Raw genomic sequence first — 27433 nt, forward strand, 5'->3', positions numbered from 1 at the left:
ATGAAATATTTGGTACGACTGCACACAAGAGACTTATTTGCTTCCTGCTATCAAGGACTTGTTAAGAAATGAGTATCTGAATGTATGGGGTGAATATTTAGAAAAGAGAAATAAATTCCAGAAAGTTGGAATGATTACAATTGCCTCTTTCAAGTTTTTCGTGATATTTATCGACTTACCCTCGTAAAATGGAAGAGTAACTTAGTAATGCTTATGCAATAGGAGTTATTGGGTGCCACTCAGAACAAAAATTTGTCATGGGGTGCACATATTGGAAGAACACGCGGAAATGCCTGAGAGAAACTACACTTACTGAGGCGGGTACTTGTACGTGATTTGAAAGTATAAAAAAACAAGCGTTTTTTCATGTTGGGGATGTGTGGTTAATGTTATTGATTCACTTTAAAATGCTATTCATTTAAGAAATGCATGAATTTCAAAGATGATCACCTAATTTAGTGATAAGTCGTATAAGTAAGTTAAAGATAAATATAGCAATAAGGTAAGCCTGAAAAACTTCGATGGAAGCCCCTCGGAGTACGGAACAAGCAAGTGTGACTAAGAATTTTAAAAAGGTGCAGGACACTTTATCTTATTTTTGTCTATCTACCGGTGATATTGATGGACCCACTCTGTGTTGTGAGACCTCATTATCCGGATAAAGTAAGATTGATAGACATCAACAAAGATAGATTTAAAAACTCCATTTCTCGCACCGTTAGGGATAAGGACAAAACCAAGGTTATGCACCACGGTAAAATGATCGAAGAACTTGTAATCGGACATGCATTCCCAATGCAAATAATCTCATTCACTAAAATTTTTCATAATAAAGGCCGGTCTATGAAAGATTTGGTGTTTTCTCGGCATATGCTATATGTGAAGGTCTTCCGTATTCTCCACCTGGTCAGGTATTTAGTCACTGACGTTTTGGTGGCTAACTCTACCATCGCCCTTGGAGCTTTGAGTGACTCACTTAACGCCCTGAAGTAGATGGCAGAGTTAGCCACTAAAACGTCTGCGACGAAATACCTGCCCCGGTAGAGAATACAAGGGAACTTCACTTAAAAGGCTAGCGTCATAGCACCCGCTGCCACACGTGTCGGATTATGTGGAATAATGTTGAAACGAGTACAGAAATAACTCTCCCCCCCCCCCTCTCTCTCTCTCTCTCTCTCTCTCTCTCTCTCTCTCTCTCTCTCTCTATATATATATATATATATATATATATATATATATATATATATATATATATGAGTACTACTGTTTCGTCTGAGGAAGATGGAGCTGAATTCCGTCTCAATTATTAAGAAATAACGAACGAGTGTTCTATTGATGTGTTCTTATATTGTTTGTTACTGTCCAAGTTTTTATTCAACATTTCCGTGTTACTTCGACGAAATCATCTATATACGTATATATATATATATATATATATATATATATATATATATATATATATATATATATATATATATAAATCACAGGGAAAGGAACTGGCCCCTCTACCCTGATGTGTAAATTTCACACGCCGTCGGGCTTAGTACTGGGTGAACTCTACCATCACCTACCAAAGCGACCGTCGGGTTGATTGCTGTGTTTATGTTTAGATATATGTACATATATATACATAGTAATAAATAAATAAATAAATACATATATATATATATATATATATATATATATATATATATATATATATATATATATATATATATATATAGAGAGAGAGAGAGAGAGATACAGATCAAAAATGGATCGTAGCTAGAGGGAAAATGTGCCAATAGAAAATTTCCTCTCAATTTTACAACCCCCATCTCAAAGTATGATAAGGTAGCACCAGGTTTGTTCCTTTCATCAACGCTGATATGTTACGTTATAAGCACATCAAAGTTTAAAAGGATTCCATCGTATCCTCTGCAAATCACATATGATCACGCGTATCACGTTAGGCGCACGGCAATCAAATACGTTTATTTTCAGGTCAAAATAAGTCTGGTGTGTATTCAACCCTTGCCACACACCCTACAGGGTACGAATATATATAAATAAATAAAGTCTCACTATATGCATGGGTCAGTGCGTACAAAGGCCTCACCTCAATGCGAACCCTGAAGAGTCCGGTCGTTTGCCCGGACGTTCCATCAACCGGACCACCATGGACTCATAATTTTTAATAGCTCCCATTTCAAATGCATAGTCCAATATGTGCGGACACGAGACGTTCGCGAAATGTTAAAAATTAAAAACTCTTTCCTAATCGAGCTACGATTGATTGCTTGCCTCTCCTCCTTTCTGCACGTGCCTTGCCTCGTTTTACACTTCACACATAATGAAATTTCTTACCTATCCGAGGATGCCCAAAGTGTTCTTCGCGAAACTGAGTCTTGAATGTAAAGTAATCGTCCTTGAGAAATCGAGAGCTACGGCACATCCCAAGCTCGGCCACATATGACCTTGTCGTGAGGTTTCATCAAGGATGGTGCCATGTGAATCCGCAGCAATCATTCTGCAGACTTTTGTACAGGATCGGAGCCTTGGGCTAAGTAAAGTGGAGTTTGGTGGTTTTTTTAAGTAAAATCATTTCACCATGCTCGCTCTTTAAATGGAAATCTGCTCGTATGATGTATCTTTTTTTTTATATGATTAAATGTTGGAAATTCGGTTCCAAGCCTGCGGCACCAAACTATACCGTTCCTAAACTAAACCGAGAAATTCAATCATTACTACAAGGCCAGCGCCTTTCTGCTGGGTATTGAACTGTTCGATGATTCGGTAAATTTCTTTAATTTCCTTTGAATATTTTCCTTGCATCATTAACTTAAACTATTGTCACCGCTCTGAGATAAATCTCAAGTCCATATTTCAAAACATTTTATAATTAAATGATATCGGATTTAATAAATTTTGACGGCTTTTTTCTTCAAACTTTACGTTGAAGACGCACATTTCAACGATGGCCAGCCGTAAATGTTCAAATCAAATTTACGGGTATCCTAATCTAATCCCCGTTGCTCGGCTGTATCTAACTAATACTGCGGAATGTCAATCCCCCCATTTCAAAAGCATTATTTGTCCTGAGGGGAAATACATTTAGGACAGTTTGGAAATACGAACTATGTGACACTAAAACCTATATAAAATAGAAAAATAATTCCAAAAGTAGAATGATAGAACATATTTTAAAAATACATGAATTACCGCTTGCTTTCTCAAAAAACGTAAAAATTGATGTTACATTATCTACAGTCGCGGTTGAAAACGGGAAATTACGCTTTCTTGACACCTTCTGTAGTGAGATTACCTGGGAACACTGAATCTCTTGAGTTAAATCATTCAGCGACGCATGGAAAAATACTATTTGAATAATAAAATTAGTTTACCAACATTATTGAAAAATCGTATCAAACCCTCCAGTTGGAGATTATTCTGAGGATTATTTTCAACACTAAGCGGTTCGTACTGGGCCCGAAAAGGCCGTTGGGCCAAAGAGTGGAAGAAACAGAAATGCATTTTATCCAGGGGTGTGCACGATCATTTCCATAGATCTCAGAATACTTTTGATAACCCGTGCAAATGATTTTCATGAGTGTCATGTGGGGAGGGAAGGAGGCATTATAATCTATGAAGGTGAACTTATGGCATACGATGGCCAAATATTACTTTCTAGCACGGAAAGGTGTTGCTCGTCAAAAGGGTGAACGCGTGACTTCAATATTATCTCCTCTCGTGCACACGGCCATGTGATTCCATATTATCCATCTCTCTTTGTGGTGAGCCGAAAGCATTCCATTTTCAGAGACTCGACTCGCGGGACACCTGGGGGGGGGGAGGAGAGTAATGACCTTGACTGTGTCGTTTACGGACCCTTCCAAAATCAGAGGATTGATTGAAGTTTTTCAGCGACCGTCAAGGTTGAGCTTGTGCTCGAGTGTTTACATACGTTGCTACTCGACCTTCCATGCGCTCAAAGTAGTCGTTTTTAGGGGAGGACGACCGAGAGCTAAGGTTATTTTCGCCATTGGGGATGGAGGGAAAAGAAAGGGTGGAGAGAAGGCCGGCGTCGGAATTAGCCTACTGTTAACGAAAGGAGCCAAGGGGTCCGCAGCTTAACGTCCCATCCGACGGACGTAGTACTCACTCAAAGCGCTCTCCACGAAGTACCTCAAGTAGGAATTGGGATATCACTGAAAAATATCTGTCGCCTCCAGGATTTGAACTCGAGCCCTCAGGGTGGGAAGCCAGTACGCTAGCCTCCGCACCAACCCGATACCCCTCCTTGCTCTCATTTCTTCTAGGAAGTCGTTAAAGACTATGCGTTACGCCCGCGTGAAAACGAGCATCAACGTTTTTGCTGCAGCAAATGAAGCCTGAATTCAACCCCCCCTCCCAAGATTAGCTTTGTTTATCTCAGTATCGATTATATTCCTCTAAAGAGGCCATTAAGTTACGATGCTTTTTATATTTGCGACTCAATTAGACGCAATGATAAAATATATCCAAATGGCGTTGAAAACTCTCAAAAGAAATTCTTGAGATTTTGTAATCATTGCTATACACACTTGACATTATCTGCAAATTATCATTACATTAAAATTTAAAATTAAATATTGAGAAGTAAAAGAATGGGTAATAACTTTTTCCGTTGTGGTTTACTTTTAATGCTGAATAAATTCTCATGTTTAATTGAATTTATGTCTTCGCTTCAAACGCCACTTAAAAACCATTTATGCTGCTTTATTTAAGGAAAGAGAAAACCAGCTAAAGACTAGGTAATTTCTCACGTGTGCAAATAATTTTAAATGCACACATATTTATTATAATTCATTTGACTCGATATCAAAAGAATTAATGATTGAAACCACTGATATGCGAACATTGATGTGTCTTTAATAAAAATTTTGTACGGATATTTTGTTTTTCAGCATGACTAGACACTATATTATGGGTTAAGCATTTAATTATATAAATATCATGTGTTCATACCTTGGTTACGAGCACCATTAAGTATACCTACTAAGGAGAAGCAGCCACTGGTGCTCAGATTTTGAACGACTGCTTTCCACGTATACAAAATTCCTATATTCGCAACGGTCCGATTGAAGTTTTATTCAATTCCTTCGTTTTGAAATTAGATTAATTTTACAATTATAACAACAAAGTGTAAACGGCTGGGTCTGAAAACTATTGAGAGAATCCTAGTGTAAGCATATACAATGAAAAGTAACAGAATAGCGCGCATATCAAATTGGACCAACAGATTTTCATCACCGAAACCCCACATTTGTCAAAAAATATGTCTGAAGCGACGAAAAGTATTTGATTAAAAATATTGAGTGCAAAAAGGAGTCTCTTGCTAAGGATTTTCCTTAAAGAGAGATCACACATTATTTTTGTAAAATATATCGAAGAAAACGTTCAATTTATTTAAGAAATTTCGGAACGCGACTACTTTCAAGGAAAATTCAAAAGCCCAGCTTCAATTATAGAAATGATTGTCGATTGCCAGACAAATAATCCTGTTCAATTATATTGAACAAATTTGTTGGAAGTCTACTCAAGTATCTAAAGAGCTCAAAATAATGCATCTGAAATCCAAATATTCGATCAGCTAAATATTTTCTCGATGCCCGACTAACTTTCCTCAAATTCATTCATTATACATGAAGAGTATGGCTCCTACCTAAAACCACCGTTCAATCAACTATGGATTAATTATTGCGATGCCCTCTAACAAATACGACGAATTTCCACTATTTTGCCTGGTCCGGTCGACATGTTCCCGATTTTCTCAATATTTTAAATTACACGTTAATAACAATTTTAGTCCAGTTTATTAATAGCGATAAGAACAAGGGGTCTTGACTTAAGTGCTTCACTTCATACATACGCAAATATATACCATGACACTCAGGGTAAAGAACGATATATTGACGAGAGTCAGGATAAGGTTGTAACATCTTTTTCTCTTTTTAATTAATATTTGCATATGGCAAACCAACTGGCTCATTATGATATCTTAGGTTCGCGACATTCATCTTAAATATCGTGATATGCAATGATCGTTCATTCTTTAACTGCTTTATATGAATTTACATGTAGTATGTCGATTTAGGCTTACTCGTAAAATATGCGTGTTCATTACCGGTTTTCAATTCATTGACATAATGCCAATATCAATGTGTAAGAAACTAATACGGGCAATGAAATACAAGCGCACTCTATCTAACTTCATTACACCATAAAACACACTCAATACACCATAACTCACACGGAAAATATTCGTATGCGTGGATTGTTTGGCCACGTTCAAACTTTCGCCAGAACTTGCCTACGACCATCAAAATGATGAGTGCTCTTAAAGTCTAACGCGACGAGAATGCAAACAAATTTAGCAAGTCACTCTTCCTGAGCTTCGGCCAAATGAGAAGAGAAAACGTCAAATTTTCTGAGAAATCATTTTTTCTCCATGCGCAAACAAATTTCAATGTCGCCCTAAAGAAACTGAGAAGTGAGAGGTCGGAGTGTACCCAGTGGAAATTGAATCAGAGCAGATAGGAGCGCGGTCGCTGGCCGAGGATACCGTTACTGTACAATCTACAGGTGTGCAGAAACGTAAATCTTGCTGTGTAGAGAGTTGAATGCCTGAATGTTAATCCTGAGTGTTGAATCCAAGAAAGTAAGAGCACTGTCGTATACAACTATGGCCAAACGAGAGGAACAATTCTTCCTCACCGCCATTCATCCAACTAGAAGTTGAGTAGCAGGTTTTGACATCATTAAGTCGAGGAAGGAAGAAGACAATTGGACTTTGCTGTCACTCACATTCTTCCAAAAATATTTTTTTGGATATTTAAACAAGTGTATGGTATATCAAGAGTGACACAGAAAAAAAACGATGGTTTTTTGGCCGTGAAGTACCTTTTTCCTATTTATTTTTTCTATTTCCCGATACATGTCTCTCAAACGTAGTATTTGAATGGATAATTATCAGTAAGATCTTTCTTATATAATCGTGAAGACGTCTGCACTCACTGAAAATGTGTGTGAGATTTGAGTGATCATCACACAGCTGTGTATATTTGTTTCGATAGCTCTTTTATGTATGTTTTATTTAGGCACATTATTATTATTAAAGAATTACGTTGCAATTAGGCAATTGTCCTGGTGGCAACGGTCAAGTTTGATCAATGATCACTCTTACAACGAAAAATATATACATACACGCTCTAGAAAAACAGATAGGAGACAAAATGTTCTTACATACAATTAAACTTCCTAATCACATGCAAACAAACTTCCACATCACCTTCAAAATGCCGTCCACGTGATATACAAACAATATTTTAATAACTACAATGAAGTTTATCACCCAGTGGCTGCCTTACATTTATTCTCAAAACTCCTAAATGTGATAACGAATGCGTTACGACTAAATTTGCCAGTCATACTTCCTAATTAAAAAACAACTAGCTCTCTTTTATCAATACAGGAAGATCCACTCATTGCAACAAAAGATATTTAATTCACATGTACCTTAAAATTAGACAGCTACTTAATTAAAAATCTTTTAGCGACACGGTATTACATACGATCGTTGAAATCTTGTGATATCATCTTTAATTCTTAAAAAAAGAGTGAAATCATCTCAAAAACTCTGATTACACTGAAAAATCTTTGGAATAGATGATTCTTCATTAGGTCAGTAAAATTTTTAAACAAAGTTATATATGGTGATATAGTTCGCTATTATCCAATGATTATTCTAATCGCAAATTTAAGCCTATGATATTAAAAATTAAATATCATAGCGTAGAATCACTATGGGAGTTCCCCAGGGAAGTGTTATCTGACCTATTTTATTCCCTTTACATGAACGGTATAAACTCCATAGTTAATTGCTTATTAGTCACTTGCGTATTGTATTATCAGAGGAACTAGGTTAGGAAGCACTCATGGAGCGAAGGTTAAATTACAGATTAAATCTCTTGCATAAATTGGAAGGATATATCTTCAGCAATAATGTTGAAAATGTATTATTATCCCTATCGTACTACGGTAGTAGTGATCATATCACTAAATTTAGAGCTATTTAGTATTGAACAGATTGATTTGAGGTATCATTTTTCCCATGGATAATGAGGGATCAGAATGACTTAACAAAGCAAATAACATAACAAAGCAAATAACATAACAAAGCAAATAACATAACAAAGCAAATAACATAACAAAGCAAATAACGTAACAAAAAGAATAACATAACAAATAACAACGACCACGTTAGGGGAAAAAAGTGTTTTCTATAAAAAATAGTCTGTATGTAATCACCCCCTGCCACACACCCCAGTTCCTTGCATGGTGTCATGTAAAAAAATAGGAAGCATATGTCACTTTGCAGGAAAGTTAATTCAATTCATTAGAGAGTTTAAAAAATGAAAATACTTAGCAATGGATTTTGAGCTTACACATGGAATATTAATTTTTCACTACTCCGTAAACCGTTCGGAGATCAGAGGGCATGGGATTTCGAGCCACAGAACGTCATGCGGTCACCAAAAAAGGATTCGTAATCCCCCCAATAACTCCGCCGAGAGCGAAAAGTTACGCACCCAGAGGAAGATTCGACATCATTTATTGCCTCGTGATTCCACTGTCGAGATGAAAACATGCAATTGAACTTTACTAGCGATTAGAGGGTTACAGGTCAATGTTGATCATGCCAAATATAGGAGGGGTTGAAAGAGATTGGGCAGAGGTGGAAAGGGGATCGACCCAGATACGGGTTTTTGTCAATATTAGCCTCTTGAGAAACCTCAAAGTTCTTTTGCCCTGAATGCAAACGTCGCCGAAAATAAACGAAGCTTCGCTCAATTTTATTTTGAAAAGTAACTGTAAAGCTCAGGATACTCTCGGGAGCGAAATCGTACCATCCATTTTTAGGAATAAAATACAAAACCAATTCATACTAAAGGATAGATCCTGCCTATAAGTCCAATATTATTATCATTTTGGTTGCAGTAGGATAAACAACCTCGAAATCTTCTTTCAATCTAGGATGTGTGTGTGGCAGGGGATGATTAATACTAGGTATGACATCAAAAATCGTTTTTCGTATAAATATATATATATATATATATATATATATATGTATATATATAATACATTATGTATATATATGTATAATATATATGTGTGTAAATATATGTACATATATTTACACACACATATATATATAATCATCTATGTGTGTGTGTGAATATACATATATATATATATATATATATATATATATATATATATATATATATATATATATATATATATATACACACACCATAAACCCAGTGCTTACCCCGATGGCGTATGAAATTCACCCATCAGGGTAGGGGGGCCAGATCCTTTCCCTATTATTGATACATTCCATTGTAATAAATTATTAATTATTTACTTAGAGGTGAATACGCTAGAAAAAAAGATTTGCCAAAGAAAAAAAGTTAAAGTACTCTGGTGTCCATTATAAGTATCGGAAATGAGGCACCCTACGGGGCTATTAAGTTCAAATGGACGGATCGACTTATCAACGAAGAAGTCCCATGAAAATTGGGAAAAGAAGGAAGTTTTTTAAGAATGGTGATCATAGAATGGTTAATCTAATTAAGTATAGTTTTTGTACGATAGACTAAATCGCGGACTGCGAAGTGAGCCACAGAGGAAAACTGTGAGTGCGCTGCGAGCTCTTTAACTCGCTCGTGCCTCACCTCGGGAACCAGGGCACCAGTGCAAGTAAAATGATGAGGGGAGGTGGTGGAGGGAGGGGGAGAGGTTTCACTTCCACTAGGAAGTGTTTTCGAAGGAAAAAAGTTTTCTTTTTGGTGATTTCCTCAGCCATCATTGTAAATCTGGGAAATGGGAGGGGAAATCATTTTACGGAGATGGGGACGAAAAGTCACCACCATCATCATAATTGTTACAGTTTGAACTTTCTGAGCCTCTTCCGGATTAAAGCTCCATCTTTTTCTTTGGACGCCGGATATTTCTTCGTTCCTTGGCTTAATGGTCGATGCCTAATTTTGCTAGGATTTCTTCATTAATTCTTCCCACATGTTGTTTCCAGCTGGTTGAGCCTTAAACGGCAGGCAAAAATCAAAGCTGTACTCACAAACAAAGATGAAGACATTTCTGATCTTATTAATGTTGATCAAGGTGTCTCACAAGTTTTCTGCTTGTCACCAACTCTCTTCAATCTATGTACTTACGATCTGATTGGACGTGGGAGTAGCAAATTCCTAAAAGAATTAAATTGTAACTGGAAAAGTTCCTGACTATCATCCTCTTCGGAGACGACCAGGCTTTCATAAAAAAAATCGAAGATGATCTTCGGAAGTCAATATACTCGTATTAAGTGCAATTAGTAGCCATGGAATATAATCTGGAAATTTCTAAAGCAAAAATAAAATCCATGGCGTTCAACGGCAAACCACAATTACGATCGTAAATAATTTTGGATGTTCAGGATCCCCAGGAAAGAACAATATATTAAACACCAAGGACACAATACTTCATTTAATTATCAAGACCTCGAAACAAACCGGAACTTTTTCAGCAAATATTTTGAATCATCAGAATAACTCTGAAACACAATGAGAAAAGTAGCGAAATTGTAAGTTAATAAAAAAAACGGAAGTACCTTCCCTCCCATATAGACGTGAAGCTTCGACGCTAACAAAAATAAAGGTCTCTCAATAATCCTGACTACTGAATCAAGATTCCTTCAATTCTTGATAGACTTCTATACGTAGATTGGGCAGATTTGACCATTCAACATATAAGAGAGGGACTGAGAATCTTTCCGGTAGCTGAAAAAAATAAATAAGAGTAAGAGGTCTAGAAAGACATTACACAGGAGGGCTTCAGGACTGTACAGCCCTACTAGCGGTCGAACGTCAAACTTCCTCACTACTGAAAACACGACTTACTCCCCCAAAGCCTCCCACCTGGACAGCGACACTTCTTCCTCCCTTTCACTTTCTCCCTCCTCGCTGTCGAGTCCAAAATTGGTTAATAGGCAAGGTTTTTTACAAATATACAGAGCAGAGTGCGCAAAATTACACATGAGAGATAAAACCTCGGCCTTTTCGTGTTAAGAAATTTTCCTCATCCTTGCTGCAGTCTACGAGGAATAACAATTATTCCTCGCGCAGGTGTGGTGAGGAGTCTACGTTCCACACTCCCATAGGACTCCAGCTTTGAACCAAGGTTGTAGAAGTGAAGGCGGATATGTGCGTAGACTTGACGAGATTAGCTGATGGGATATTTCACCTAAGATTGACGACCACGAACTATGGCGATCATGTATCATCAGGGTATAGCACATATCTCTTATTTCAGTATTCCCTGACTTTTTCAGGTTTTACCGACCAATTCATTACGTTTTTGCATATATTTCCGTAAAATTTAACTTGAAAATACCACGAAGTAATTATGACCAAGCAAGTGTTATTGGATTTTTGCATGTTAATCTCTGTATTAATTTAGCCTAGGTATATTCCTTAATTAATTACTATAATTCTTTTTTTGCACTACTCTTGGGCTTTATTTTGCACTTCACCTAATTGTTGACTGAGTAAGTTTGGTCTAGAGGGTCCGTTAATAAAATAAAGAAAATATAAGTGTACTATATGTATGTGTTACATGATTTTTCAGCGTATATCATGTGAATCAAAAGATAAGCTTGATCAAAGTCGTGGATATAATTTTTTGGACAATTTCAATGAGCATTTTTCGAAAGAAGCAATAAATTTCCTCTCCTGTTTACTGAAAAATTACCAACACATATAAATTTATCCTTTTCCAAAAAGCCGGACACGTTTGAAACATTATTCTGTTGAGTGGAAGAAAAGCGGATTGGCTTGAAAAATTCCTTCTCATACAAAATACAAATTTTCCAAAATAAAAAATAGACCAAATATAAATCCCTGACTATTGCAGGTTGATTCCAGTTTTTCAGACAAGTGGTAGCCGTGATTCTCGTATAGCATAAAATTTAATAAGTTCATATGGATCTGTTGCTTTAATTTCGCTCGTATGCAGAGTTCCTGTATTAGCTGTTGGTTCACTCGCATTCGCGAGGTATATAACCTCGCCGAATCATCCTCGTGGACAACTTTTTTTTCTTCCTTCCGGCACCACGCTCATTTTTTGGGCGAGTGTTTTGGAAACCAAAAAAAAGTCAGCATTTTCATCCGGAAGTCTGCCTTGGAATTTCACTTCCGCCGATTACGCAGGATGACACAGATGAACTTGCGTGAATAGCTAAAAAATATTTATGAAACCTTTTCATCAACAAAATCACACGAATTTAATAACTATTAAAAAGATTGTTTGCAGCAATTAAACCGAGCATCAATTTGCTGCATTTTGGTGGAGCTGCAAGTGTTTCGGTAGCCACAAAAGCAGTTCACGTGATCAATCAAAAATGCAAGTCAGGTAGCACGTAATCACAAACCAACTTTTATCATGTGAGTGAACTTAATAGTACGTAATAAACTAAATATTACGAACTAAAGTGCTTTTTGAATCATTAAAAATGATTACTTCATCAAGTGTCTTTGGCGAAGAATAATTTCTAAGACTTTTTTCTCTCTTGGAATTTGCTTTTAGGATATAATTCAACTCCTCGAGGCCGAATCGTATCCTTGAAGTGACCGAAAAAAAAAACAAAATAACAAAAGAATGGATTTCATGCTCGCCAAACATTTCATGTTCGCCGAGGACAGTTGCATCGCGCTAAAAAGTCAATTATTTTATCTTGATTTACGGAGGGAAGGCAAGTCGGAACGAAGGATGAACAAGATATTCGAGATCCGCCTTTCCCATTGTCTGGTGCATCACAATGCACTCTTCTCTCACCTCGCTCCGGAGTTGCGAAATCATTTGCGTTACGTCACCAGACGTCTCTTGTGGAACCCTTATCATGTCGATGCGTCCATGATCTCTCCGACTCTAAATCCACAGATACACATAGGAATTGAGTGGTACCCGATCGATTTCAATCAATTCGAACATAAAAGTCACGTAACCTAGACACCAATCATATCTAAGCGTACATTAATGTCATCAATCATCATACTTGCATGATTATGTTAGCGCCAAAGCATAAATGGGTTGAAACCATTGCAAGATTTTTGTGCACATAAAAAATCTTAAATGTTAGATTTAATTAATACTTTTTGTAACGACCGAGTAATAAATTGAATTATATAGTGCCAAATTTACGATATTATAAAATCCGATCCCAACTATTTGATCGAAACAGTGGAACTCTCTCAAATGGCAACTTATGATGGGGTTATTCCATCAAAATATTAAACTCGACCATTATCTCTGGGAAACTTGAGCTGGAGTGGGTGTTATCGACACCAAAGTCAATCTTACAAGTGGACTCTAATGCGACTCAACCTCTGCTTCACTCAAGTCACAACAATGGAGCAATTAATCGAGGCAGTGAGGAACGAATTACTAGGAGGCGGTAACATACACGAGAGTCGACTCATGAAGGAGTTAACTTGAAATCCAAAACATTACTGCGTACAATATCATCTCTCGTACAGGTCGGACGCGGGCGCAAACTGGTTCGACATTAAGATGGAGTAGCCGCTGTATTATTGAATTCGATCATTAAGTCCCAATCTTGCCGATTGGGTTGAAAAAATATATATGGATAATATAGAATTTAAAAAAATCAGTAATGCGAAATTCTTCGCCACAAGGACTGGTTATCAATCAGAATACCAGAGAAATTAGATGTGAAGAATTTATTGAAGGCGTTCTGAGGAAGTCGCTAGAGCTATTTTTCACAAAAATACTGACAAATAAGACTCTCAAATAATACTTAAGGCAATACTTGTACTAAACATTACAATTTTATCTTCAGCTTAAAAGAAGTACGTAGATGTAAAGCAGATGGAGAAATATTGAAAGAATTGAGCTCTTACGGCTAGTAGTATTGAATGAATGTAAAACTCCAATAGCCGTAAACAGTTTACCTTTCTAAACAAAGTACAAATGAAATTAATAGGGCTACTTTGTGGCCGAAATACGCGTATTCGTATTCACCTTTCTTATCCCTTTCCTTTTTTCATTTTACCCCTCCTTGACTTGTGGCGTTAGCCAATTAATTTCATTTGTAATTTGTTTAGAAAGGTACACTGTTTACGGCTGTTGGAGTTTTACATTCATTCTACAGATGGAGAAACTTCAATAAATGCTACAGTAAAAGATGAGAATACTCGGACGGGTCCATTAAACTGCTGTGCTCAATGCAGGTGTGCTCAGTGAAATCAAAAGCTTACAGAGTGCGAATATCAAGCAGTGCATCTCGGTCTGGTGAAATGTGAAGGCACTTGCAACACTCATGAGAAAAAGAGATGGAGTTACCGGTGGCGGCGGCCTATTTACCAAGGGGGTACTATTTACGCCGCAGTGTGACTAGGCGCAGCATTCCTCGGCGCATCGACGTCGCATATCGCGGTCGATCCATCGCAATATCGGGTAGCTCCAGAGCCCTGGTATGCTTGTGCGACTACTTCGTGGAGGAGTTTAACTCATCTAGAAGTTGGATGGCCGCATTTTATGCGTAAGGTGTCCAATCCTTTGCGATTTCCATAATGGCCCGTAACTGATAGATAAACCAGTATTAACCAGAAAGTACGATAGTTAAAAGTGAATGAAGTATAGTATAATACAACGGCAATCCGATTGAAATTGGTTATTTTGACAGAATCTTTCTGATTTGAGAGGTAAGCAGTGCACTTTTAATTTACTGTTTGAATTACGAGAATTGTGAGAATGTCTCGTATTATGAGAATTGCTGTCGAAGAAACAACGAGAACGACGATTTAGCTCGAGTATGCTGAATGGGTCTTCTAAATAAACGCAATCTGCTTTTTGATTGGATTTTTATAGATCACTTATAAGTCAACTCTTTGAATCATGGACTTTGACAGTTAAAATTCAGGTCTTCCAAGCTGCGGCTCGAATACCAACCTAGCGGGAGGTTCCAATAATTCAAACCATCTCACATAAACCGTATTTTGTCCACACACAAGTACTATAAAAAACCGGTTATCTATCAGTATCAACATCTGATTCAAATTCAATTGGAATGTAGAATTATTCCCTAATCACAAATTTTACTTGTGACACCATGAAGGTGCTTATATAACAAGACACACCAGCCTGAGAGAAAGGTGACAACAATAGTAACCGATATATCCTTGCAATTAAGCAACGAGAGACTACAACTAATTTTAGATTTTTTAACAGTTTTCACAGCATAAAGGTTGAATTCTTTCCCCCTACAAATCAGATCAAATGGAAACGTAACGTAACATGTGACCGATATTTCGGCTAGGGAATTTTCAATTCTTCGTACATTTCATTTAGTTTTAATATTACTTTTCATTGATGAAACCTAACAATATTAGTATAAACACGAGCAAAAATGATTTAATAATCTGCGACAATGTCGCATATGTTGAATAATATCATAAACAGTATATATATTAGTAAAGGGGGTATTTATTTTGGAACCGAGATGGTGATTGCTGGGGGTAGCCGTTCTTTTTGTGTAATGCTCAGACATCAAGGGCTTCGACGCACATGCAGTGAAGGTGCCCTGAATAGAGTTGAGAAAGGTCGGCCGTATCGACGCTGGCGTTGGCGAAACGCTCGGGAAATGTTTCCGGCGTGTCACAACAAACAGGCGGCCGCGGCTGAGAGATTTTAACGCCCGGGGTGGCGAAGGTGGATCGAAGGGTCGCGGGGGGTATGGCTGGGAGGGGAGACGGGAGCAGCGGGCGGTGGCGGTGCTTTGTGGGGGACAGAGGAAAGGAAATGAGGACTCTGTACCAGTACGGTGCACGGTTAGAGCTGGAGACAGGGAGAGCGAAACGATAGAATCCGAGGCGTTGGAGTAGTTCGTTTTCTAGATTTCTACCCCGAGGACCCGGATTTAAATCCCCACGGCAGCAGACATTTTCAGAGGAATCCAGATCCCTATTTAGTAACATATCGAGAGCAAGTCATCCGTCAGTTGGGGCAGTTAATTGTGGGCCCCTTGGCGTCTGTCATTAAGAGTAAGCTCCGGTATTCTCTCCAGCTTTCCTTAATTCCTTAAAAATCCCACCTTTACCAAGTCACCCACATATTCCTGCGCAAATGACGTCAGTTGTTGCTGCCTCCCTTAAATCCAACTACTAAATGTTTGACTCCGTTTCTCAAGTTTTAAAAGTCTTCCTTTGCCTAATTCTGGGATTCAAATCCTTTTGATGATGACCTTTTCAAAGGCAGCTTTTCCCTGGTTTGCTGTTTAGGGAAATGCTTTCTCATACTGTGGATCACAATGTTATTGCAACGTAGAATAAAGGCGATACTGGATATCGTTGCTCACATAATTTAAAGAACTTTATGAATTTTAAGTTTCTTGTCTGTTGGAAGTATCTAAATTGACAAAAGGGACTGAATACCGAATACCATGTGTACATTTAGCCCTACCTACGGCTGGTAGGCCGTGTACATATAACGATATGTACTGTAGCGTCAATTAACTAAATCAGTGTTATTCCAGGTGCAGACGATAAAGTTAGTTTGAGTCTTAATATTCTTTGACTAAGCTAAGTTAATCTAATTTGGAAATATTAACCTTGCACAATTTCAACTATGGACTAAACAATAGCATTCCTGTTTTCATTTTGGCCCTTTCAAAAGAAATATTTCCCCCCAGAGGGATCTTAATGGCTACTAATAAATTGTTTTCTAGTCGATATTTAGGTTTGCTCACATCAAAATGACGGGGGCAATGCAGAGTAAATACAGCAAAGAAATCCGGAGGTTGCGGAAATCTAATGACATGGTGCTCTTATGAAACAGTGATGCTGTTTTTCAAGTGAAGCAGGCCGTCCATCGAGCATCTTCCATTTATCGCTGGAGCACTTGGCACATTTCCTCACCACTAAGCCAATCTCGACCCGGATTTCTCTCCACTGTTCCTCCACTCCCCGAAATCTGACCTGCCCCAATTTTATCACCGATCCTGAATGACGCAAACGGCTTCCCCCGTCCGATCCCCTCTCCTAATAAATAATGTCACTATCACCATAGTGGTGTTACTGTTATCCCCAGGTGAAAGTTAATTGAAAAACTTAGAAAAGAATATGTACTAAATTAACACTGCGTGATTGCACACAAGGACTACTCCCATTATTTTCATAATCAGTGAGACACATGAATCGGTACAAAATGCAAAACTACACCTGAGGACGGGTAGCGTTGGCACAGTTAGATGAGGAAGACGTGGAACGATCTAAAGACATATTGAGAAAGTAAAACTCGTTTGGAAACTAATTTTTTATATTCTGTGATGTTCCAAAACACGGAAAAGGAAAAAAAACAATACTTTGAAAGAGGAGGAGGGGGAGAGTAGGGCATAGAACGGCTGTGACTGAGGCCGACGTGACGACGTTGCCACGTCAAGCCTCTGGCAAAATTTTGGGTTCATTTCTTCATGTAAGGCATTAAAATTCCGAAAAATAATTTAAACAAAAACCTAATGTAATCTACCAACATTCATAAACAATGGGTCGACCACTGTTGATGAGATTCGACTATTGGCTACATCCAGGAGCGATCATGTGTTTATTATGGGTGAAAACATTTTTCATACCGACTATTCTCAATTCAGACAACATCTTGCACATTGGTGAACTATTTCTAATCTTCCAGGTTGGCACGGCGAAACCGGAAAATATAACCTTTCCTGACAAGATAATGGAAGATGAATGCATAAATTTCGAGCGTCCTTTCGTTTTTCCCATATCTAGTTTCCTTCCTAAGTTCCACAGCGTTCGCGATAAGTCCTATATACAGGTACCGGTTTGAATGTTTCTTATTAGTTTTAAAGTATCATCTTTTTTTCGCAGTGAGTTATTTTTACGTTCATGTGTATATAATATACATTAACAGCACGAAATCCCGCCAAACGGCGAATAAATACTCATTTATATAGAAACATATACGAGGAAAAGGGATAGGAACACACATAAAGGACGAACACAATGTGTGTGTGTGTGGGGGGGGGGGTGTGTATGTATATATGTTTGTGTATGTGAGTGTGCGTTTATGTATTTATATACACACCCTCCAGAGCATATCTTCGTGTCCCACGCTTACTGGAATTAAACTCCCTTAATAATGTGACAGCAATGGCGTTACAACTGCAAGTGTTATTTTTGTTATTTCAGCCAGAATAGTTTGTGATATGCTTGAAAAGGATTTTTTTAATACCAGATAACGAAGGCGTTGAATTATCGGTTACAAGACGAATGAATACCGATACAATTACGACAAACACCACTAATTTCATAGCCTCCTAGATATGGAATGAAAAGTATAACGACAAGATGAAAAGGAGGCGGGAGAATGCAATAGCAGTTCTGTATGGACAGATTCTCTTTAATATGAAATTAATGAGAGTGAAACAGAGAAATCAGTATCTCGACCTAGGCTTCAAAGTAAATCTACGGTCAGGTTTTACAAGATTTATTTTCAAGACAACCATATAACAGCTCAATAACTGACAGACTACGTTGCTACGGTTGCAATGTTTACACTCGCTAATGAAAAATCTTATTTGTTTTAGAAAATCGGGTCTGTCCGTAATCTTAATGTTAAATTAGCGTTCAAATTAACTATAGGTAAAGAGAATTTAGGACTTATAGTGAAATTATAAAATCGGACCTACATATTACCAACAATTTTTAACGACATTTCGGAATGTATGGAACAGGCTCACAGAATGTTGGATGAGGTTTGTTTGAACCTCTAGTAAATATAGTGTTTGCAGTCACTATCGGTAAATTACCATAACATTTAATCGTCCAGTACTGCGACACTTGGAAGTCCGGCCCCCGACAAAAGGACTTCGTATGTAATGTGCATGGTAGTCTGTCGCTACATTCGCCAGAATTTTTAAATCTATGAGGAAAATATGTCGAGAGCGCGTGAATGATACCGAAAGTGGCCGAAATTTCGGCGCCAATCCGATGCGCGTGTCCAACGGGGAAACTTATCAAGATTTCGTTCAAGGAGGTGCTAAGCGAGTGGATATGTAACCAGTGCCCAGGAAACACCTTGAAATAAAGAGAAAGACTCATATCCACCTTGGTAACCAACGTATAAGAATTGTCTGAAAAGTTTCCGACCTAAATATGAAGATGGCCACAATCTTCAACAAAAGTTGGGTGACATTTTTGCGCATCCTTTGAAAGGTGTTCACCAAAACATCAGCGACTTTGAACACTTAATTGCTGCTTTACAGTCGTTGTGAGGGTTTTGGTGAAGATGGAATATTGACCTGTTATTGAATATTTTTTTTAGAAAGGCAATACGCCTACGCAAATCAAAGACGAGTTAGGAGTTGATCGCTGTGTATGGGGACTCTGCAGCATCATTTACGACCGTAAAAATTTGTCGTACCTACCGATTTCTCCCACCAGGACTATGGAGTCCTTGGGTGAACGGGGTGCCTCCTCTCCCTCCGTCGGCGATGGACCGCGTTACAGGCGAATTTTTTGTGCCGATCCTCCCCTCACTCTACTTATCCAAATTCCCCATTCGACCTGCATCCTCGACTCACGAAAAATCCATGCTGTTTACGGTTATGTAACGCCCCGACGGTTTTTCCTCGGATTTCGGTCGCCCCGCGTGTGCATTTACGAAACACACCCAGGTGCACGCGGTTCCTTCTGCTCCTACTTAAGTAAGGTGAGTTTGAGCTGCTTTTAAAATTGTTTAGATGTCACTTCGCTGAATTCCATATTATGTCCATTCTTCTGCTGGGATTTCTCGGAATGGTGCGCCGTAGACAATGTCGTATTGTTTTGTGGCCTTAGAGAAGTTGTTTTTTCGCGTGTCACATGGAGGGGAGACTTGTTTCCTTATTGCACGGATAAATCTGTCCGGTCGCGGTGATATCATGGGCATTCCTCGTCCTTCAGTCAAGTATCTAATTACATATTGTCCCTTCCGTCGATAGGAGACGACTTGCAATTCGTACACCGATTCTTCGTTTCCATAGTGTGCCTCAAGTACTCGAAGGGAGGACAAAGAAGTTATTGTAGTATTAACGAGAATGAAAAAGCCAACTACAAGGGGTCTCGATTCAACCATATGTTGTAAGTAGCTATTTAAGATATCGGTCCCATTATTTTACGGATGTTTCAGGGAACCAATTGAAGGGATTGATATAACTGCAATGTTTTACACCGAGAATGCAGTTAATCAAAATTTAGGGAAAATATCTACGTCCACATGACTCGAGTTAGCTAGTATCGCGCTATTCACGATGAAAATTACGGGCTAAACGATTTGCAAACACACTTCCATCCCATTGGAGTGGAAGTGTGTTTTCAAACACACTCACACGTATGCTGAAATTTTCGGTGGCCCAATCACCTTCTTCCGCAGACTGCAGAGTTCTTTCTGTCCGCAGAGAAGGTGGTTGGGCCACCGAAAATTTCGGTATACTATACATGTGAGTATCCTTTTTATGCACGTCGGTCTATATTTGCGTTGGCTAACGCTGTTTCGCTTCGTGTTCACCAATACTATTTATCTCGCTTCATTCATTTCCATATATATTCATGTACATATATATATCACATTTGGACGGCACAGTAGAACACAAAATAAAATAGATAACACGTAGATTGTTTAAGCTTTCGGCCTTCTCTGAGGCCTTCTTCAGGTTAGACTGGAAGATCTCGGACGGGGGCTATGGAATCTGGGAGGGGGAGGTGCAGAGTATGCTGGGAAGGGAATTAAAGATGACGGTTAAGGGTGGGATTTTTAAAAGATCGGAAAGCTAGAATATGTGCGGATTCTCGAGTTCTTACCTCTATTTTGGTGGCTGAATTGGTAGGGATTCTAGGATGGTCAGGGAGAAACACTGGTCGAAGGAATGGCAGTGGGAATTTGCGTGTGAAGGGATAGGAAGAGAAGAGAGTGAGGCAGAATTACAGGAGTAGCGGTGATTGTTCATTCGAATGGATAAGGGGGCAATGCATTCACCTATTAAAAATGAGGTGCATTGTTTCCACGACAAAATATAGATAATGTTTTTAGAGAGGTAATTAGCGTGGGAACGAGGTAAGGGGGTAATGAGGGGATGTGGGGAGAGAGGAGCAGATCTGATAAGCAGATACATTGCTCCTCATATGTATATAAATATAAATATAAATATAAATAAATATATATATATATATATTTATAAATGTATATATATATATTTATATATATGTATATATACATATATATATTTATAAATATATATATACATATATATCTATATATCTATATCTATATATATATATATATATATATATATATATATATATATATATATATATATATATATATATATGCATACATACATACATTCAAACACGAAAACCCGCCACTTGGTAAACAAATATTCATTGATTCATTCACATGGAAATAGATATAAGGAAAAGGGCTAGGAGCACATATAAAGAACAAACACAGTAGAGGTGGGGATGGTGGAATCGAGCAGATCACAAGTACAAAAATATTTCCTATATATATATATATGTGTGTGTGTGTGTGTGTGTAAAAATATCTATTTTATAATTGGGTAAATAGTGAACACATTGGTTAGGTCATACATCCAGCGCCCTAGCGAGGCGCCCTTGTGCCTCTCACATGCTATTATGTAAGTGAAGGTGAACTCTCATCTAAGATTCAGCGGGGGCTTCATGGTCATCTCATATGTACGTATATTACCAGGTAGCCCTCGTGGGGCGGAAGCGACGGAGGACACCCTGAGGGCCCCTAAAACTGCGCCTGGAATCTGGTTTCCTCCCGGAATCCATGCCGACCGACGGGGATCGAGCGGTGCTGAGGCTTTATGAGACAAGTGTAGGTAAGTGACAGCAGATACTCATCCACGTATACATCCCACTCCGCGAGCTGCCAGGAGGGTGTATTACAGGGGAAGATTGACTACTTTCGATGGGTGATCTCTAGCCATTTTGTTTTTGGGAAGTTCGTAGTTTGGGAAGTTCACGGGACATTTATTACTGTTACGGTACAGAATTGTATGAGGGGAAAAAGGATTCGTTTTACCGAAATGCTCTACAGTCGATTTCCTTCCTGGTCTTTGTTACGAGTGCGTCAATTGAATTATTCCTCCCGCGTATGAGCTAACTCACGACGATTTGTAGTATCCATTAAATTTTCAGTTTCGCCCGAAATCTACGCACATGCCTCCAGTGACTCCAAACATAGGATAAAAAAGTGACATAATCTGTCTTATTTTCAGAGCGATATTACGAGAAACATACATCTTTTCTCTAATCCTCTTCAATTACGAAATTAATTCCTTATGAGAAGGAAACGAAATGTCGTAGGCATACTCAATATTAGGTCTAATCAGCACGAAATGATTTCCTTCTTACAACTGTTTTCTACGCCACAATATCCGTCCAAGAGCTTGAGACGAGGCGGCGCTAGCGGAAGCGACATCGGTTAGTATCACTCACTATTCTGGCCTCTCGAGACATAATGCAGTGGGAGTTTTCCAGTAATCCCATGCAGACTGGCGCCCACCGCGGCAGATGGAAGCTCACACGAACACAGAAATACGTGGTGACGATCGGGACAATCTACGCCGAAGTATTTCCAGTGTGGCGGATTGTGGGACGGGGTCTTGAGGACATTGATGAGAACATGCATTGTGGCACACATACCATAATAACGGTAAAAATTTGATAATATAAATATCCATAGGCTAAGTAAATATAGGGTGATTAATTCATCAATTGGATAACATATTGGCATTCATTGGTACTTGAAACTTACACGTAATTGCATAAAAAATAAAATAAAATGTACTGTTTTACTTCGTACTACATTAAAAATCAATGTCTTTTATTTGATGTTAGTTACCTTCGTAATTAAATTTATCACAATTCCAAACAATTGCAATTGCTAAACGAATGGAGGGGAACTGATGACAACATTTGTTGGTATGAAAAGTATGATAATCAATCTAACGAATATCACGTAAAAATACTTATTGGAAACATTTAAGGTTCCGGATGTTCACGCTTTTATAATTCATAAATGTAGGATGCATAATAGTTAGCGTCAAAGTGAAACAAGGCTCTTAAGTGTTTTTTAAGTGCGCTGCTAATTGCACTGGACAAAAGTAAATGGATTATCATGTTCCAACATCAATTCTCCAATGCTATGTTTATCAAATGTGTCATAGCAGCACTTTGTGACTTCTCCCTCTTCCTCTCTCATCTCTTTAAACCACAATCCGCTCCGACGCCAAGGTCAACTTCCGATTTTACGGAAAAAAATTCAAATATTGAAAATATAATTTTCTCAATTTATTACAAGAACTATGGTATCTAACTTTCCTTACTGTATATACGAGACGATATATCGGTAAACATGACGGGGAGTGAGGGAAACACAATAAGTGATAAAGTAATAGATACCCAAACTAAGCATTTGGAATTTAAATAACATTAAGTCCTTGGCGATATCGTTAGCAGTCATTATAATACCTAATCATCTTGCGAAAAATAACATTTCCATTCCATTATTAATTCTACACTTCTCTCAAATCTTGTTTTCATCATCTTTCCGACAAGACACGAATATGGGGATGCTTCTATTTATTAACCACTTAATATTGGTTTTGATATTTTTTCATCTATGACACTGTATTGGTTTTATTATATAAACCGCCCACACTTAATAAATCCTATCACTTCAATGTATCGATGTTAGAGCACAATATTAACAATCCTTAATGACCACCAGTTTGCACTACACCTCGTCATATAAACAAGACACTTCACGCATTCGTGGGAATGAATCCTTATGCTAATTACCAAATAATTAGTAGGGGGATTAGTTGAACCGGAAGCAGTGGCAGATAAATTTAGGGCGCGCCTTATTTATCTCTTTAATCCTGTTAAAAACGTCGACAGTAAAAGAACGCGAGTGGGTACACCACAGCCCCATGGGAGGGTTGATATGTTTAAGACGAGAGTAGGAAGTTAAAACAGGGGATAAAGGTTATGGAGAAGGGGATCATAGCACCCTGAAGGAGGCGTTTCTGATGGACCGAGCGTCACATGCCCTGGTGGCTCATGCCAATGCATTTCGACATGTGCATTGACTTATCCGTCACATTATGAAAACGTGTGATATTAAGGCTTTTTTTGTGTCCATCGTCATGAAAGAATAATTCCTTATAAATTCTGACTTAATAATCTCATTGAAACCGCGTTACCAACCATGGTACCGAGGCCCGAAGTCCGTTGGTTTGATAACCGAGGATAGAGCTCAGATGATACTTGATCCTCCGTACGTGAAATTCACCTATTCAGCAGCATTAGTTATTGGATGCGACTGACAGCTGAGATCATCTGAACCATTATGGATAGTTGGTATCATTCAGTAGAGCTAGGATACCCTGGGAGTGGAGGAGGGGTAGCGAGAAGCCCAGCGTCGATATAATCCTGCTCTTTCCGAATGACGCCGAGGGGTTCACACAATTCAACGTCCCATCCGACGGGCGGAGAACTCACTTTAAGTGCTCTCCTTATTAGCATCCCAACCTGAGATCTGGATACCACTGCAAAATCCATCCCTCGAAGGGATTTTGACTCCTCGGAATGGGAAGGCAACACACTACCAACCGCACTAACCCAATCCCAACACATTCAGGGTAGTGAGGTATGATTCCCATCGCCTGGTTCGCCTTTCGTTCCCCAGGAAGCTAACACCCATAAAAAGTTACACAATATGGGTTCCACTGTGGATGAGAGGCCAACGGATTTCGCGAAACAAATCATTTTCCAGCGCGAATTCCCGGGAGGTTATGTAACGCTTTCATCGCGTTACCCCCCGAGTCGGTCCCGCACGAAACGACACTCGGGGCCGGGAGGTAAAAGCCACGAGGGACGAGAGAAGCACGCAGGAGGCAATTCCACCACGGGTATCGGCCCGCTGCCGACAGAAGACGAATCAACAGACCCGTGTCTCCCATCCGCCGAATGACAATTCGGAGTCCTCCCCTCTCCTCCCCCCGGACACGAGGTTGTCACGATCGGGGTGACGCACGCCGCTTGTCAAGTCACTCACCGTGGTGGCGAACGGTGTTGTGTGGAGGAGGGCGTCGTGGAAGAGTTCGATGCGGTGACTTCTCTCTCGCAGGGCAACGAAGCGTCCTCTGTGGAAACCAAAGGGCGTGTGTGCATGCCGTCCGCTCTCTCCCGATGGATCGCCCGCCGCGGCGAAGAAAGGGGAGCGAGGAGTGGATCGGAGTAGGGGATTTTCTGGTTTGAGGGTGGGGGAGACGGGTAGGATGTAGGGTCAGGGAGTGGGGGGGGAGTGGAATGGGGAAGGAGGAGGAGGTTCCGCGCGGGAACGTGGCGGGCGTGGGGGAGGAGAGGCTCTTCGAGGGTGGGTGGGTAGAGGATCGTGAGGGGAGGTGGATGATTGGGGTGGGGACGATAGCCGCGAGGGGAGGGTGCACGCGAATGGGAGTGGTGGAGGAGGGGAGGATTGGCCACAGTGACGAGTGTACGCACCCACTGACTGAGTGCGACGGCGGCCCTTGGAGATCCGCCGGGAATGCCAACAGAGTCCCCAGCCCCTGGCCTGATTTTCGAAGGCCTAACCCTTCGTTGCCGCACCCGCGAGCCTATGAATGGCCGAGAGAAGGCCGGGGCATATTAAATCCCACCCGATGGGAATATGTGGGCCAAGTTTGCGAGGGATGTGGTCAATAACACTAGAGTACTACCAGTAATAGAGGGGGTGAGGACGTGCTTCTCTCGTCGCTCGTGGCTTTTGCGTCGACTGAAATCATGTCCTTCGAATAGGTGGATCGAGTCGGTAGTTGTGAAATCAGGGAGCTGGGAAAAGGTGAATGGAAACCTGGTGCTGTCGTTGACCTCCTCTCGTCTCCATGGAGTTCACAGTTCTAGGATGCATCCGATGAACAGAATATTTCCCTTCCAACAGAAGACTTCAAACTCAAAATTAATCGAATATCCTCGATCAAGATCAAAATAACGAATCACGACTGATAATTCTCGGTTGCGGATACAATATCATTGCGAATTCCGTAACTCTAGACTGTAAACCCTTGGAAATATGTAGCTTCTTCATGTGTATAACCGCAATATTGGAAAATAGCCCACAAAAGCAAAAGTTATAGGCACAAAGCATTAAAATTCCTCCTGTGCAAATAAATGGTTTCGCTATACTTATTATCTGAGTAACCTCATACACTTTCTGGATTGGGGAAGTTAATATCCAAAATGGTTTTAGAAAGAATATATCCTTATAAACGCAGCATAGAGAGTCGATTCACATTTAAAAACCGGGAGCAAAGATAGAAAAATAAACCTACGCATCATTCTCAGATTGACGAAATTACAACACAAATGTGTATACACATTCTGCAATCATGTGGAATCAGCCACACGGCAGTAAATCCTTGTCGTGGTTTCCTTTCTGAGCGCAGCAAAAAGTGAAAATTGGCGGCAGTAATTCCGATTCTTTGAAAGAAGCTTCTGTCCTTCAAGGCAGCATGACCGGTCCTCCCTTTTGTTTCTCACGCACGCCTACATGTATTAATTACTCGCAGACACCGGTGGCATTAATTAAAAAATAACCAGCAACAATACAGAACTTATTGATGATACGATCATCTACCTGGGACCTTTTCAATTTACCTCAGCGTAATCAATGCTTAGTGTTATGAATGGGGTCACAAGCCAGTTTTACACAAAATCGCAGCAATTCATCCCCGGTTAAGTAAACTTCATCTCTCATCACATCTAGTATCGACTTGGAGGGACCTATAGGGATAACCTTTGGTGACTAACAGAAATATTTAGATGACATCGTAATATCGGACCAGGAGAGTGCCCTATCAAAATGTCTGCGGAGATAGAATTAGGAAATTTGGTTTCTTCGACTCTGTCATGCATAAAACGGTGGAAATTCGATTCAAAAAAATTAAGCAACCTTGACATAATTGATGATTTACATCACATATTGAGCACTTTTTGAGAATCGGGGAAACAGCGCTGGATAATTTCTCAATTTAAAAAAGCAAAGTTAAGCCGTTTGATTAACTAAAAATGGATGTGAAAGAAATATTAGTATACTCTCAAACAATATAAGAAAACACGTGGAACAGAAGGAACTTGATGGGCATAGATTGCATTTAAAATTAACCTCAAGGTAAAATGAAGTAAATCTTTCGAGGCAGATCACATTGACAAGTAAAAGGATCACACTGTTAAACTAACTGAAAATGGAA

General features: G+C 39.2%; 1 protein-coding gene across 1 annotated transcript in view; it reads right to left on the reverse strand.

The window, feature by feature from the left end:
* LOC139688025 (major facilitator superfamily domain-containing protein 6-like) overlaps window positions 1-25336 on the reverse strand; it is a 131253-nt gene extending 105917 nt beyond the window's left edge. Inside the window, exon 1 of the mRNA XM_071585428.1 lies at window positions 25240-25336. The gene's annotated coding sequence lies outside the window, so the exon portion shown is untranslated. The remainder of the gene's footprint in view (window positions 1-25239) is intronic.
* Between the last annotated feature and the right edge of the window lie 2097 nt (window positions 25337-27433).

Source organism: Hetaerina americana, unplaced genomic scaffold (genome assembly GCF_022747635.1).
Source record: "Hetaerina americana unplaced genomic scaffold, ioHetAmer1.1.p SCAF_2, whole genome shotgun sequence".
In the NCBI taxonomy this organism is placed as follows: domain Eukaryota; kingdom Metazoa; phylum Arthropoda; class Insecta; order Odonata; family Calopterygidae; genus Hetaerina; species Hetaerina americana.